Source organism: Syngnathus floridae, chromosome 12 (genome assembly GCF_059516105.1).
Source record: "Syngnathus floridae isolate MCC-2025c chromosome 12, RoL_Sflo_1.0, whole genome shotgun sequence".
Taxonomy (NCBI): domain Eukaryota; kingdom Metazoa; phylum Chordata; class Actinopteri; order Syngnathiformes; family Syngnathidae; genus Syngnathus; species Syngnathus floridae.
The window spans coordinates 4,430,731-4,445,737 of NC_142424.1; the positions used below are offsets into that span (position 1 = coordinate 4,430,731).

At 45.0% G+C, this 15,007-nt stretch overlaps 1 protein-coding gene across 4 annotated transcripts in view; it reads right to left on the minus strand.

Annotated features, from left to right (window-relative positions):
- The window catches only part of LOC148389634 (uncharacterized), a 191,283-nt gene that overhangs the window by 45,795 nt on the left and 130,481 nt on the right, over positions 1 to 15,007 (minus strand). For all 4 annotated transcript variants that reach the window (XM_088391123.1, XM_088391122.1, XM_088391125.1 and 1 more), the window contains one exon: positions 13,829 to 13,949. The gene's annotated coding sequence lies outside the window, so the exon portion shown is untranslated. The remainder of the gene's footprint in view (positions 1 to 13,828; positions 13,950 to 15,007) is intronic.

Below are 15,007 nucleotides of genomic sequence, written 5' to 3' on the forward strand. Positions count from 1 at the left end.
CCTTCATCATGCAGAGTGGGAGGCTTTTTGTTTTCCCTTTGTCAGGGTGATTTCCAACATTCCCTGACCTAGAAAGATAAATCATCTCGAGGAAAATATAGCAAACTTTTTTTAAAACTACAGAAAACTAGCTATTAGCCAGGATGTTAGCGCTTCCTATTTTCAATTCCGTCACGATTAGATACCCGGAGGGTTTGAGTAACAAAATTAACAATGTACTCTACCAAAAATACTTGGCCGAGAGACGTGTACATGATTAGTGCCTGTGTAAAAAAAACAGGTACAGATATGAACTGGTGGATTCGACATGCTATTTTAAGACGATGCTAGGCTAATCTCCATGATTTCCATTACTGTTGGTGGGACCGTTGCCCCTCCCAACATGGCCGGTCCGTATGTCCGTACATTACTTTGGATGGGAAGATTTCAACTGCCAACATGGCCGCCACACGGAGTCATGTTTTAGCCCTGCTGTGAGTCTCTTTCTGACGAGAGCAGCACAACAAGAAATTATGACCAGTCTGTTTGTTGATGGCACCATTAGACATTTAATTCTTTGTCCTGTCACTATACATCACCGGCATAGATAGATAAACAAAGATATGTTTTTTCTAAATAATTAAGAGTAATTGAATAGTGTCCTGCAGCACATTGGCTGGGAATCATTTGTTCTATTGTTAGCATCAACAATTTAGCGTGCGTCTTAAGTAACCGGCGGCACTGAATACACACACACACACACACACACACACACACACACACACACACACACACACACACACACACACACACACACACGCACACACACACACACACACACGTGCACGGATTCGCTCTCACCCTAAAGCGACATCAGGCCTGCCTTACTTGTGGCGGCTGCGGCCGGCGTCACACAAGACAAGCAAGCGAGACGCCAGTGGCCTCAAGGAAGCTTTGCGTCACTTGCAAGAGCCCGGCCTTGGCGAGAGCGCTCCCTTTTGAGCTCTGAGCGCCTCCACCAGAGCCGACCCAGCCCAAATCCCGAAAGCGGCCGGCCTCACAAACCACCAAAAAGCCCCTGCCTGCATCCATGTCACATTTGAAGTGGTCAGACGCCAACATCAGAGGAAGCCTAAATATAAACGATGAGGTCGTGCAATCAAAGCCTCAAGTGTGTCTTTCATTTTCGCAAACTGCCGACAGCGGAACGTCGGTTTCGCAGGGGCCGTGGCGGAATTCTTTGAAACAAAACAATAGGCTTGAATTTCGGCGCAAATTAATCATTTTTATGCCGCGCGCTTGAAAGCAAAGCGAGGCGTTGATGAAACCCAGTGGTCAAGAATAATCTCTCATCCCGAACAGGCTAACCTGATCCTGTGATGCGAGCACTTCCTGGTGTCCCGCTAATGATTGTAAATGATGTCACCCGATCAGCAGAAGAGGAAGTGCATGAGGATTCATGTGTGTGCCGCAAATATATTCACGGGGTTCAGATACCTCCGTGGATTGACTACGGGGGTCATTTTATGTTGGCGAGGGTGCTATGGGGCCGGCCGGGCGCAGGAAGTGCAGCGGACAATGAACTCCAGTGTCTGTTCATACAAACATGTCCTCATCTTGTGTCTGAGCATGGGACCCTCTCCACCCTCCCCTCGCAGCCTAATCCTCCGGCCCTCAGCCGTACTTATAACCCCCCCATGGCCCCGTCCTTCCAATGAGATAGAGCAAGGGTCAAATGGAAATTACTGTTCAGCCCTTTTCCCCCGCTACTATAAACCTTTTTCAGCTTCTTCAGCACAACAAGAGGCGGGATTATAAACCATCGGGGGTGGGCGGTGGGCAATGGGGGGGGTTTCTTTCTCCAAACCTGAAAGGCGGAAAAGGCTTTCTGACAACAAGTAGCTAATTTGAGAAGAGTTTACATGATGGTGGCCTCTACTTTGTCTCCTGGTAAACATTCATCTTCCAATTTTAATGTCACAGGCAGAAATGTGTACTGGCCTGGGTTGTGTATACAATCCCTGTTTAGCCTGTTCCCACGAGAATCTGGCAGTAGGAGACATGGACATTTATGGGTGGCATGAACATTTGGGGGATTTTGAAAATGAGAGATTATTACTTGAGATACGAACGACCCAACCTCTGAAGGTTACTGTCAAATTGTTGTATCTGTAAACATCAACATACCCTTGGCGACATTAATGCTAAGTCAACTCTCTTATTTCCACTAGAAAGAAATGCCTTGGTACTCCTGTTCTTTGGTAATCAGCAATCCAACATGGATTGATTTTCTCCAAATAATAGTTTGTGATCAAAAAGCTGAGCAACAAGCTTTTTGCAAAAAGCAAAGTCTAACAAACTTTAACATGAAAACCTTTGTCTAATTGGACTTATTTGACCGCTTTTACAAATCAGTCAAAACACTTTGGCGCCTACCCCCCCCAGCGAAGATAGCCGCGCTGTTAGCTTAAAAGCTGCATCCGCCTCACACAAACAATGCTTAATGATTTCCTCGTACAAACGTAAAGATGTGGCCAGACAAAGCATTATAAAAGCCTTGCAGATAGTGCTAATGGAGCCGTGGTTGTTAATGGGCCGGCCGCACTCGCAGTGATAAATGATGCTTATCTGGCTTTAAGCAGCAAAGGATTTGTTACACGTCTCCCTCGGTCCATCCTTTGATGCGGCCACCGATAACAGCCCTAATGACGTGTGGCGTGGTTACAGTTAACCATGGTGTCACTTTTTTTCTTCCCCAAAGTCCTCAAATTCACTATAAGCTAAATAAAACATGTCCACTGGTTGTGTGACAGTGTCCAAAGATGGGTCACCATCCTTCTTTGAATGGGAGCCCAGACTGCACCCACTTGTCAACTCTCTGCGACTCGTCCGCAGCTAAATGGCTGTAATTACATGATGTTTGGATCCTAATAAAAGTGGTGGTGGCGACAGCCGGGGGGGAACAGAAGGGGCGCGACCCCTTCACTTCCAAAACATGACCCGGCAATGTGGACGAGACGCCAAGAGTCTCGCTTTGTGACAATGGCGAGGACGCCGGCCTGGCTAACAGGCTCTGACTGATGTCTTCCAGCGCTCATTTGTTCTTTTCACCTTTGAGGATCCCATGCGGGCAGTGAACTGGATGAGTGATTAGCATGTTTGCGCTTGTTCCTAAAAACAGCCAATTGCGATATTTTCTCGAATAGAATTGTGATTACCAATTGAAAAATGTATGACGAATAAAATCACTTAATTATAGTCTGTTATTGCTTCCAACAATTAATATTTGTTGCAGGCAGAATGTTCTAAAATACTTTAAATCGTCAACGCTCATCCTTGAAGGCCTCCGGTCATTCTCCATGAATCAGAGTCAAAACTCAAATCGTATTTAAGTCGTGCCAACCGGCAACAAAAGTTAAAGCCACTTTCCATATGCAGCAGGCCAACAAGAACCACATTAAAGTCAAGCGAAAGAAAAGCGCATTGAATGTAGCCTGCTAACCATTACACAGACAAACAAACAAGTTGGTAACATCCCCCGTGCGGTGAGTGGACAGCTTGCCAAAGCCCCCCACCATGTAATGTTTCTGTTAATATACACATTGTGCTTTGATATAAAAAAAAAAAAAAACGATTGCAGATCAGTGTAATACTTTGATCCAAAAACTCACGAGGCTTTCAATTATTATGTCATCATATGAGTTTTTAGGGACTAAAAATAATGTGAACTTGTGGGAGTTGGAATCAATCATCATTTTTTTTTTTTACATTAAGTTAGCTTGGATACAAATATAGCATAGCCAGACATGCCTCACCTGTATTAAATGTCCTCTTAGGAAGACACCAGGCTACTTCCTGTTTAGTAGCTTAGCAACCGGAGCCAAATACGGCCACTGTCTTGCTTGCCCATCCTGTACTGTACCACAAAAACCAAGTGCAGTGCAAAAAGGACTTTACAAGTGTTTCTTGTGGTCATTTCTGAGTGAGAGAGCACTAAATAGCTGTTTGGAGTCATGCTGAAAAAGTCCACCCCACCTCAGGTTCAAAACGTTGCCCTTCATGTTGTACGTGGACTTATATAGTGTTTTAATGACAAGATTTAAAAAGCTGTTAGCAGGACATGAACTCTGTTTGTGGTTTCAAAGCAAAGGCCTCGTTCTTGTCAGAGCGCACGTTTGCAGAGACTCTCGTCCACCACAGTGTAGTCAAACAAACACAACTAGCGATTTTGTCTTTTTTTTTTTTTACTTTCACCAACAGTTCAACTTGGGCAGTAGTCTTTGTTTTACTAAGTGATATTCCAGTTCTTCATGTGTTTACGCACATGGGCAGCAAAAACACTTTCTTTTTTTTTTTTTTAAAGGCTCCGCTGTCTGAGACAATGTTTAAGTCCATGGCTCATAGGATTCCTGCAAAATGTCAGAATCTAATACAGAGCACAAAGCTCACATCCATCAAAATAACATTTGGAGGGAAACCATATATCCTCATTAACCCGGAACTGGCCCTGGGAATTTACGCAATCCCCCGGCTAATGCGGTCGTCTTTTGATCCTGGTCATTAACGCACCATTAGGACTATTTTTTATGTACTGTTTCATGCAGCACTCACTACCTTAGACCTTATTACGAGCTACATGATCAATATCCAGATATGCGTGCGGCTGCGGGAGGAGAGAGTGTTTTTTAGTTAAGGCCAAACTTCTCCGTCAAAGCGGTAAAAGACATCTCGAAAATTTGCGCTAAATTAGCCACAGATGTGTATGTTTGTAAAGATAAATTGAATTAAAGGCTAGTCCCTACTTTGTTGCCCAGACGGAGTGTCCTCAGTGGCCTTCTAATCACGCTGTCCGCGATTTAACTGGCTTCAACAGGTAATGCTGTTGAAGGGGGAACTGAGGCAGGCAACAGGAAATGAAACACGGTCGCCTGAAACGTGGATTGTCGGAGTGGTTTGACTCACCCGCCTTCAAGTACCCCCACCCACTTTCTCCTACTTTAGCCCCGTCTGCGCCCGCCGACTTCAAGAAAACCAATTAAGGCACGCACGAAAGTGTTTTCGATGGAATGTGTTGGATTTGCCCCCCCCCCATTAGTCAACTGGAACTCTTTGTCAAGGGACAACAAAACGCAAAATGGTTTGTAAACGTCACAGCAACCCTCTTAATCGAGTTTAAATGATGAGACGCCTCCTAACCCTTTTGTTGCCTGTCATGAAAAGTTGGATTTCAGTTGAATGTAGAAAGATTTTATAAAATCCCCTCTAACAATGACAAGTTTGATATTTTTTAGATTATAGTAAAAAAAACTAAATCAAAACTGAAAGCTAATTTACAATTTGAACAAAAAAACAATGCAGTGGTGCCCCAATTTTATTTTTTTAAAGTTACGTGCCAACTCCAATTTAAGATACAAATGAGCTTTGGAGAGGAAAAATAAATGGTAAGAAAAAAAATTAACACATGTATCTTCAGATTGGGAATACGTTAGTCAATACAAATGCAGCATACCCGTATAGACCGTTAATGCCAGCTTGCCCTCATCGGAAATCACCAATTGGTAATATATAAACCTATGTACGGCCAAGCATCACAAAAAAAAAAAAAGACAACCTCACTCGAAATCTTAACTACAGCAAAAGCATAGAAAATCAAATATGGCCTAAATATGCTACATTAGCGGTGTGTCTATCATGACATAAGCAAAATAATTTATCCTCATTGAAATCAATGCAGGGAACTAAATGTTGTTTAACGTTTATATAAAAAAAAAAAAAAAAACGAGGACAGAAGCATTAAATGTGATTTGGTCACGTGGACTTTTAGTGTAAATTAGTCTACAGAACGAGATGGGAAAAAATGGACTGGGCATCAGCTGATTCCGCCAGCAAGTGACTGAGGACGTGCAGTCAGCAGTGTGGCGAAACCTCTCACAGCTGCTGATGGCGTCACGCTTATTAGTACCGCAAATTCCATTTTGCATCAACGGAACTATTTAGCTTAACTGTTTTGACCTTTTTGCTTGGTTTGATTCACGCGCGTGACTACAAAAATGGAGACCGTTCCCAAGAAATAAAAGTAAATCAAACAGCCAAAGTTTGCTCAACCGATCTCAAATTTTAACGATTTGTGTAAAAATCGACAAAATGCATGCAGTGTCCCACAAGTCAAGTTCAGTGATATTCTTGGCCGAGTATCCTCATCTTAATAGTGTTTTTGTAAAACTACAAAAATCTCTCCCACTCACTCTCTGGCACTCGAGAAACGCTTCATCAACGGGAAGGCCCTTCATAATTCACAATCAGCTCGGCCATTTTTCACCTTTGTCTAAAAATACAATAGAGGAGGTGGTGCGGCCGAGGGGGCGAAGGAGGAGGGCGTCTGAAAAAGATTACTCAAGAATTGCCGGAACAACAGGAACGAAGTCGGGCGAGCTAAAAATACGGCGCAGCGTGTGAATAGGTTGTTGGGGCCGCACGAGAGGACGCTGACCAAGCTTTGCTGACTTTCAAGTGGGAGAACAATGCGGCAGACACTTTCAGGGCGTTTGGCTGCACACTGTGGCGGCTGGATGGGCCGTGAAGCAGGATGTCGACTGCCGCCCCCGTGGAGAGGGGGCTGTTGTGATTTCGCACAGACCTGCTCAAAAGTATCAGGACACTTGACGATGACAAGGCGGTGGAAAATACGACTGAGCTCGGAGTTGCTATTGCTCAACACAAAGTATGTAAAGTGACAATGTCGGAATGTGGGGGGCCGACTAATTACTGTAATACAACTTTTAACTCATCTTAAAACCAATTCATTTAATAATGGATTAAGAGCTGCGGTACTGAAAGTAAATCAAAAAATAGAAGGTGCAGATAAAGGACAGAAAACAGGGTTGAGAAAGAGTCCAAACAGAGACGTGCAACGTGAGATGGGCCTGCGACCTCTCATCTCATCGATTCAGACATGGAGGTTCTGGACTTAATTACCCTCAATTCACCCCCGGCCATCACTTTCCCTGTTGATCACCTTTCCCTTCCAGTGTGTGTGTGTCTGTGTGTGTGTGTTGGAAGGAAGCGAGCAAAGAAGAAGTGTATGTTTCCAAGGCCGCTGCGTTTGTGGTTTTCTGGAAATTATGGGTTGCCTCATCTGTAATCTGATTTCAATGGCACTGGCTTCAGAAGGCGAGTCAGTCACACCGCACCGCGTGTATGTGTGTGTTGGTGTGTACGTGTTTCCCCTCTGCAGGAGGTTAAACACTTACAAGGCACCACTCAGTCAGTCTGTCGCTTCCTCCCCCCCTTTCCTCCCCACCCCGTGAGGCATCCTGGGAGCGCTTGATTGGGTGCGTTGCAGAGAGTGGAGTCAATTAGACAACATGGAGTCATGTGAGGCGGCGGGCAGGCAGGAGGAGGAGGAGGAGGAAGAGGAGGGGGGGAAGCGGATCATGTGATCACAGGCTAGCCGCAACAACAGGTAGCTAACAGATGCAAACCTTGCAAATATGGTTCATTTAATATTTTTATAATATAATAATAATATAATTATTTTTTATATTATTTAGAAAATAGTCTCATGAATATCAAGTCAAAGTAAATCAAGTCTTTCCTATGTTTGGTCCTACGACCCGAGTCGCTTCAGGGGTCATTTTGACCCAAACATGTTTCCGAGTGCCAATCAGCAAGCTGGTGATTAAGTTTGCAGTAGCGGAAGTGAGAAAATAGACACAAGTGGCTAAAAGCTAAACATCCCCGCACACGGGACAATCAAACGAGCCTGATTGCCTCACGGGACCTTCCCTTTTCCCAGGAATTCGGCCGGTCCACTCTCAACCCTCGCTCGCACGCACACGCGGACAGCCACACCAACGCGCCGCCGTGTTGGTGTTTACTGTAATTAGCAGCCGTTCATTTGCGGCCCACTGACCCAAGTTGACCCGCAGGAGGATCTGGGTCAACATGGACGGGCCTAGCGCCACGGCCAGGGTGAGGCGGCGCAGAGTGGAAGGTGGACGTCTGGTGGCCGAGGGGAAAGTCGATAAAGTGTCTATTAAAGAGTGTGTGTGTGTTTGTCTCGATGTGTGTGGGGGTGTGTGTACGCTGACAGATGACAAAAGCTAGTTTGGCAGATGACAAAAGCCGGCGTGTCTGTTTGTGCGTTTGTGTAGGTGTATCAGCGCGTGTGTGCGACTCACTAATTGTGTGCGTGGGTGCACGTGTGTGTACGTGTGTATGTGTGGGCGCGCACTCCTCATTGTGCTGGACTTCAGAGGCCCAAACGTCTCCTGCTTCCTCTCGGAGGCAGTGGGTTAAAAATAATGTGGTGTGCAGTGAGCGGCAGGGAGCAAGGCGCAGACAGCTAGGAGCCAGAGCCTCACGCTCACTCCCCCTCCCTCACCCGCCTCCCCTCTCCACCCCACCCAGACCTACTCATACACACAAACACACTCATATACACACACACATTAAAGCCGAAGCAGCAGGGCTATATGGATTTTTTTTTTCCCGTTTTATGGACATCTCCCTCAGTGACTTAATATCCCCCATAAACGTTAGCATACACAAACACAAATAGATGGTCATCCATCTGCCGACACTTTGTTTGATGCCTTCCTTTCAGAGCACATGAAAAACACTGTCGCCGATTTTCCACTCTAAAGTCTGATCCCTAAAACTTTAGTTATGCTCGCGTCTCGGTTCAGGTTTACCTTTTTCAATTAAGAACGGAAAGGCCTTTAAACACACGTACACTTGAAGTTGTGTTGGAAATCAGCTGGTTCTAATCCGGTCGTACATTTGCGGGGGACCGCTGCCAAAAATAGCGAAAAACCACCCTCCTGTCCAAAATGATTAAAACTACAAACAGATTGTCAAAAAGGTCAAATGTTATTTCAAACTTAAAGCCTTACCCTTAAAAGTAAATACAGGTTTGATTCGTAATTTCCACTGACAACCCAGGCTAAACTAACTCCTAAATGCTGCGCCGAGTTAAAAGCGCTTGCTATCAGAGACAATCCATTGAGCCAGCGTACTTAATCAAGTGTCCGCAAGGTCATCCTCGTTGCCCCCCTGCGACACGTCGGCTAAATCGAGCGACGGACAGAACGCAAGATGGCACTGAGGCATCGAAGAAGCCTTTGACCCGCACATGACACGTGCCAGTCGAGCAGGAAGAAAGCGCGGCTGACTCACAGGTAACAAGCCTATCGCGTATTCCACAAACACACACACACACACACACACATCCTTTTTCTCCACCCCTCCCTCCATTGCGTGAGGAAGCCAGGGCGGCTGCAGTCTTTCTCCGCCCCGAGATAAGACTGTCTCCAAGCGGCCTCACACACCTCCTGTCATCTGTCTGCTCTCCTTATCAGCCGGCCACTGCCGCATGCTGGTGTTGATGCTCTAATTAAACCCACGTTGTCATATCTGCGCCGCGCCGCCGCCACTCGCGATCCGGGATGCTCGGCGAGCTCCTTTGTTGCATTGTTCGCCGATTTTGTTTTGCACTCCGAGGGAACTTTGTGTGCGAGCGACAGTGTGCGCTGCACGGGGGATGGCTAACTGCACTGTCCATTGTATGAGTGCAGACAATGTGCGCCGATGGGAAAACTGATTTTAATGCACACTTGGAGATAAGAATTATTTTGTCATCATGCTGGAAGATGACTTGTATGGTGGGCTACAGTGCCAAAGTTTCACGGGCCGGATGAGCTTTTCAATGACAAAGTTAAGAAAGTTTTTGTCAACACTAAGACACATAAAGGGTTCCATTGAATTTAAATATTAATACAGTATTTTTTTCTATGCAAGTACATTACTGTCTTTGGCTATATAGCATATAAAGTATTCATATTTAAATAGCATATTAAGAATTAAGCACCTAACTACTCATTAGGTGGCTGAAATTGGAGTCAATTTTCACAGACGATAAAGAATATTTTTGTTTGTCTACATGTGCTGCTCCATTCTTTGTGTTCAAACATGCATAACTGTGACACAGACTTGTTACAATTAATTTAGCATTATTTGTTAGCATTAACCTAAGCAGACTTTCCTAAGATACAAAGAGTTTAAGGTCAGTTCTTTGTTTTCTGATTGTATTCTTTGTATTCTATTGGACCATGCTAAGCCACTAAAAGTTATTTTAAGTCAAGACCCACTACTACGGCAACGGCGCACTCGAGCAGCTGACAAAACAATAACTTTGTCTGATATTTGCTGTTTGCATTTTCGAGCAATTTTCCGGCTTGTATTAATCTCCCAGAGGCACACACATATATTGAGGGTCAGACGCCCGCTTTGACAGCTCGGCTAAATAGTCGCGATGCTTGGGGAGTCCACACCACTCAACATTTTTTCCTTGGCCTCTTATCTGATTAAAGTGTTTACAAAGTGGGAGTGCTGTAAAAACAGGTCCCTCAGATGATTTTATTATATTCCTCTTACTCGGAACAAACCCGACCTTGTGTCTTGTTATTCCAAGCACTGTTTTCACACCTTTCCGTGGCCTTATCAGCGCCTTTTGACCCGCAGTCATTCAACAGTCCAATCAGCGGCGAGCGAGTATAAATACATCAATGCTTTTCTGGCGCAATGACTCCGATCTTAACAAACAAGTTACGTGGGTGCCGGCCGGCAGCTTGTTTTGACTCCGTAACTCTGGCGCGGTACGTGTGTGTGTGTGATAAGAGGAGACTGAGCTCGTTCCAAACAGATACTCGGGCAAAAGAGTTACACCGGCGAAAAAGAAAAGCCGTAGCCATAAATGTTTATAGCTCGCCATTAAACTTTGCTTTAGATGTTGAATGTGTCAGTTAGTGATAGCGGAGCCTGTCAGCTGATTTACTGTCATGCCTGAAATTGCCTTAGTGACGCCTGGAGAGGATGACTAACCAACTCAGGTAGGGTCAACAAGCGCAGACAGTCTGATAAGGGAAGCGAGGCGGAGACACTGAGGTAGATTGAGATAGAGAGCGGCAGAGTGAAACTGACAGAGAGAAAGAGAGAGAAGGAGAGCCCTTGGGATGGACAAGAAGAATGAGGGTCACTCCACGTAAACATGGCAGACATCTCTTGATCTACCCCGAAGACATGAGACCAGACGCAAACTACTCTATCTGATTGATTCTCTTGTTGGTCCGAGGATTGCTATCAGCGACGCACACTTTCACGTGTATTCGATGTTAGCTAGCTCGTTAAAGTGGATGGAAAAACTGGCGTCCAACAGGAAGTGCGACTAACCTTTTGCTTTTTAGGCCTTTAAAAAGCGCAACAATAAAGATATGAATTGCAGGCGGAATATTTAACTGTTTTATGATTTTTTATATTGGGTAATTTTTTAAAAAAAATTGACAACAGAGGAAAATAATGGCAAAAATTGGCCAATTTATGGCAGATTGGTTTTTGAGTCATAATGTCTTAATGTGTAAAATAAGAACAATTTTGCAATTTTTTTAAGTGAGCCATTTTTAAAAGAGCCAACAAATTTACTTGACGAGTATAAAGGTTTTTTTTGTAATGATGAGTTTAAACCACAGTTATCTGTTTTCAAATGTAGGAAGCAAAATTCAAAATAAACTCAAATATTGATATCGGGAAAATCAGATCAAGCAAAGTAACAAAGTACTTGAAGTTGTACTTCTGACCACTGCTACTGTCAAAATGGAATCCCAACAGAGCCGTACAGAATCCAAACCGTTCGTGCTTGCAACTCCTCCAGTAAGGTTTCTCCTTCATTAGCGCCCTCTTAGCGTCTTTGTCCCAAGTGGGACATCAGGCATCAACACCCATCCGTCTCAATCAGCCTCCATTTTCATTCAATATTCAAAAACAGCGGCTCCGAGTCGAGCCATAAAACACGCACGCGAGCACGCGAGCACACACCCAGCCGGCCCGCCGGCGCGTCTCGCAGCCACCCATCCTGCCGTAATGCCATTTAGAGTAATAGCACTGCTAGCAAATAACAGTTAACCGCGTTAACGTCTGACTCTGGCGCGCCGTGCCCCGTGCGAGCATCTGTCATCTTTATCAATGAGCAGGGGGTTTGACGTGAATCTAATTTGGCCCCTCCAAACATCTCACCCCCCAACCCCCGCCCCCGCCTCACCCCCTTGTGTCATCTGCCTTCATGCGTCGCTAACAATGATGTCACAGGTGCTTGTACTAGATTAGGACATGGCGTCATGGCCCACTTTTTAAAGAAGCGATTTGGATTTTGGAGGGTGGGTGTTGAACGAGTGTTTAGTTTTGAGGGTGGAGGACCCCCCCCACCCCTGCACACACCCACACCCTCCACCTTTCCACCCTCTGACACTAACCTCCTGACCTGCTTGACCCGTGTGGCCGCTTGGACAAAGGGAGCCTTTCCCTTTTAATTCTGCCCAGGGAGCTTTATATGGGACCTGACCCGGCGCTCCTCTTAACCTTTTGGACCTCCGGCCTGATGTCCGTGATTTAGGGCAAATTTCATTACATGCATTCTCCGGATGAGACTCTCGAGCTGAGGGGATGTGGCAGCGCAACAACTCAGCCTGATTAAAATGTCAGGTAGGGGCAGACGAGACGCGACGCTAAGCCCCACATGAAAGAGGCGCGAGGGTGTGATCCCGGATCTACGGACGCCATCGTAATAACTAAACTGTACATAATAAGCCGCCGACACAAAGCCGGCGGTGTAACCGCAGAGCATCCATTGCATGAAATTGGCGGAAGGTACGGGAGATTCGATTGCATGCGCCATTCACCTCGCGAGAAACGTGAGCTCTGGCCCATTCACCCGCTATGAGTGACAGTCGCCGCGGTGTCAGTAAACACCCCCCCCCCCCCGCCCAGCCGGGGAACTTGTGAAACGGCGAGCGGGCGGGAAGACAACGCTGACACCGAAGGGGACGCAAAGATGAGTGAGGAGCACTAGAAAGGCAAGACCCTTGAGATGACCTGCCATCCAAGGCGCCTGGGCCTGTGTGCCGTCTACCTGTCTCTCTCTTCCCGACTGCCATGTTCTTGTCAGTGTTGACACCCTGTCAGCCCCACCGAGAGCGGGCAGGCTGAATGGGGGGCTGACTGGGCTGGGCCGGGCCGGGCCGGGCTGGGATGGAGCCAGCCTCGCAGACGTAGACAATAGCGGGGCCCGAGGCCGGGGCCTGAAACCCGAAGCCCCGGCCTGGTATTTTAAGAGGCCTGAGTGGCTCTGGAGCCACTTGTCAATCAATAGGTGCACACAATCGGACGAAAACAAGACCTGGAATGGCGGAAAAAATTGAGACGATGACAGGGGGAATGAACATATTGAAAGATATTCCCTTTTTCTGCACATTCTTGCTGAAGGAATCTCAAGATGTGTAAAGGTAATGCAGGGAGGGAAAAAAAGGGAAAATAGGAGTACAAAGAAAAAAAGTCAGAGTTTTACTATTTCTTTTTACAAGAAAAAAAGTCACAATGAAATATTATTTTCTTATTCAATGAAAATAAAGAATTGGTGCGGTACCTCATAAAAATAGTAATGTTAAAAAAAATTGGTTATTTATTTATTTGTAGATAGTCGACTGGATTTTCACAGATGAAATGTCTATTTAATTAACTGACTGAAAAGATTATTCCAACATTCCCACCTTTTTGAGGGGTGCTTTTTTTAGTGAAGGGGGTGGATACGCTTTTGTGCAATATTACGCCCACGCTACATTTTGGGGTTTTCTTAGACATCTCGTTTTTCAAGAAATGGTGAAGCAGCTATGTGTCTCTGCGCGGCATTTCACTAGCACACCATCTACAAACGTTGTGTGTAATTGTGTGTGCGCACACAGATAGCAAAGGCAGCACAATCGCGCTTCCTCCGCCTTTCACAAACACTCGCATCACTTGCCTTGTCTCCTCCTTGGTGACACCTCGTGCACTTCTGAAGGGGGCAACAAACAAGTTGATGACGTAGCTTTGGGAGCTGCTGAATGGCACGCCGTAATAAGCCGTTAAAGGACACAGCAGGGCTGGAGGGGAAAAAAAAAAACACAAATTAGTTTGCGTTAAAACTTGACTTCCGTTTGTCTTTATAAAAAAAAAAAAAGTCTTAAATTACATTGAGAGAACAGTGACGGCAAATGTGGCCGTATCCTGCGGTTATTAGTAAATATAATAACGCAAATGAGACACACGCAGGCTGGCCCTCAATTGAGTTGACTGTGAAGTTCGTTAAGCCATTACTCCCTGAATCTCATTTCAAGTCTGGGCTGCTCTTTACATTTGTAAAAGTAGCATAATAGTGTGGAGTGTTTTCAAACAGCTCATTTTAAATGTATTTTTCATGTTTGTGATACAAACCAGGTACGTTCATTTTTTTTCTTCAATTTTCCAAAGTGCTGCCTTTGCTATTTAAAATAGCATTATACTACATTGCAATGATTAACTTTTTAGGCTAAATTTGAAGGTAATAATAATATAAATAATCATAAATAATAATCATAAATTTGCAACATCTCACAGCTTTAAACTAATTAAAACCTCAAGTCAGCTGCTGTCTAAAGTGACTCGCTTCAGCAACACTGCCGACTCAACTTACAAGCTTGTATTTCTTCATAAAGTGGCCGGGGTGTTTATTTATTCAACTACCGAGAGGTAGGGATACGCCATTTTTATTGGGAAGGCTAGAGTTATACAGATGCAAACAAAGAAGAGTTTCACAAATAAGTGACTAAATAAGTAGTAGTCATAAAAATATAGTATACCTGTGAGTTTTGTTATATTGTCTGCAAATGTGTTATTTAAACTCTGCCATAGAAATGCTATGTGTTAGCCACTCGATGGTGTTTTCCATGATGTGTACAAATAACCCCCGAAAGGTCACTTTAGTGCAAACCACACCAGAAACCGAACCTCATTCAACTAATAAAAGGTATAGAAAAGTGAACCAAATCAAAGTTGATGGCCGAGGATGTTTATGACCTCCCTGGGTGCATGAACTCCTCAAGCTCAAGCAAAGATGCCAGCTATCAGGAGATTAGTCAAAATATCCTGTCAAGGTCCAATCGAGTCGGGTGGCTGAGATTAC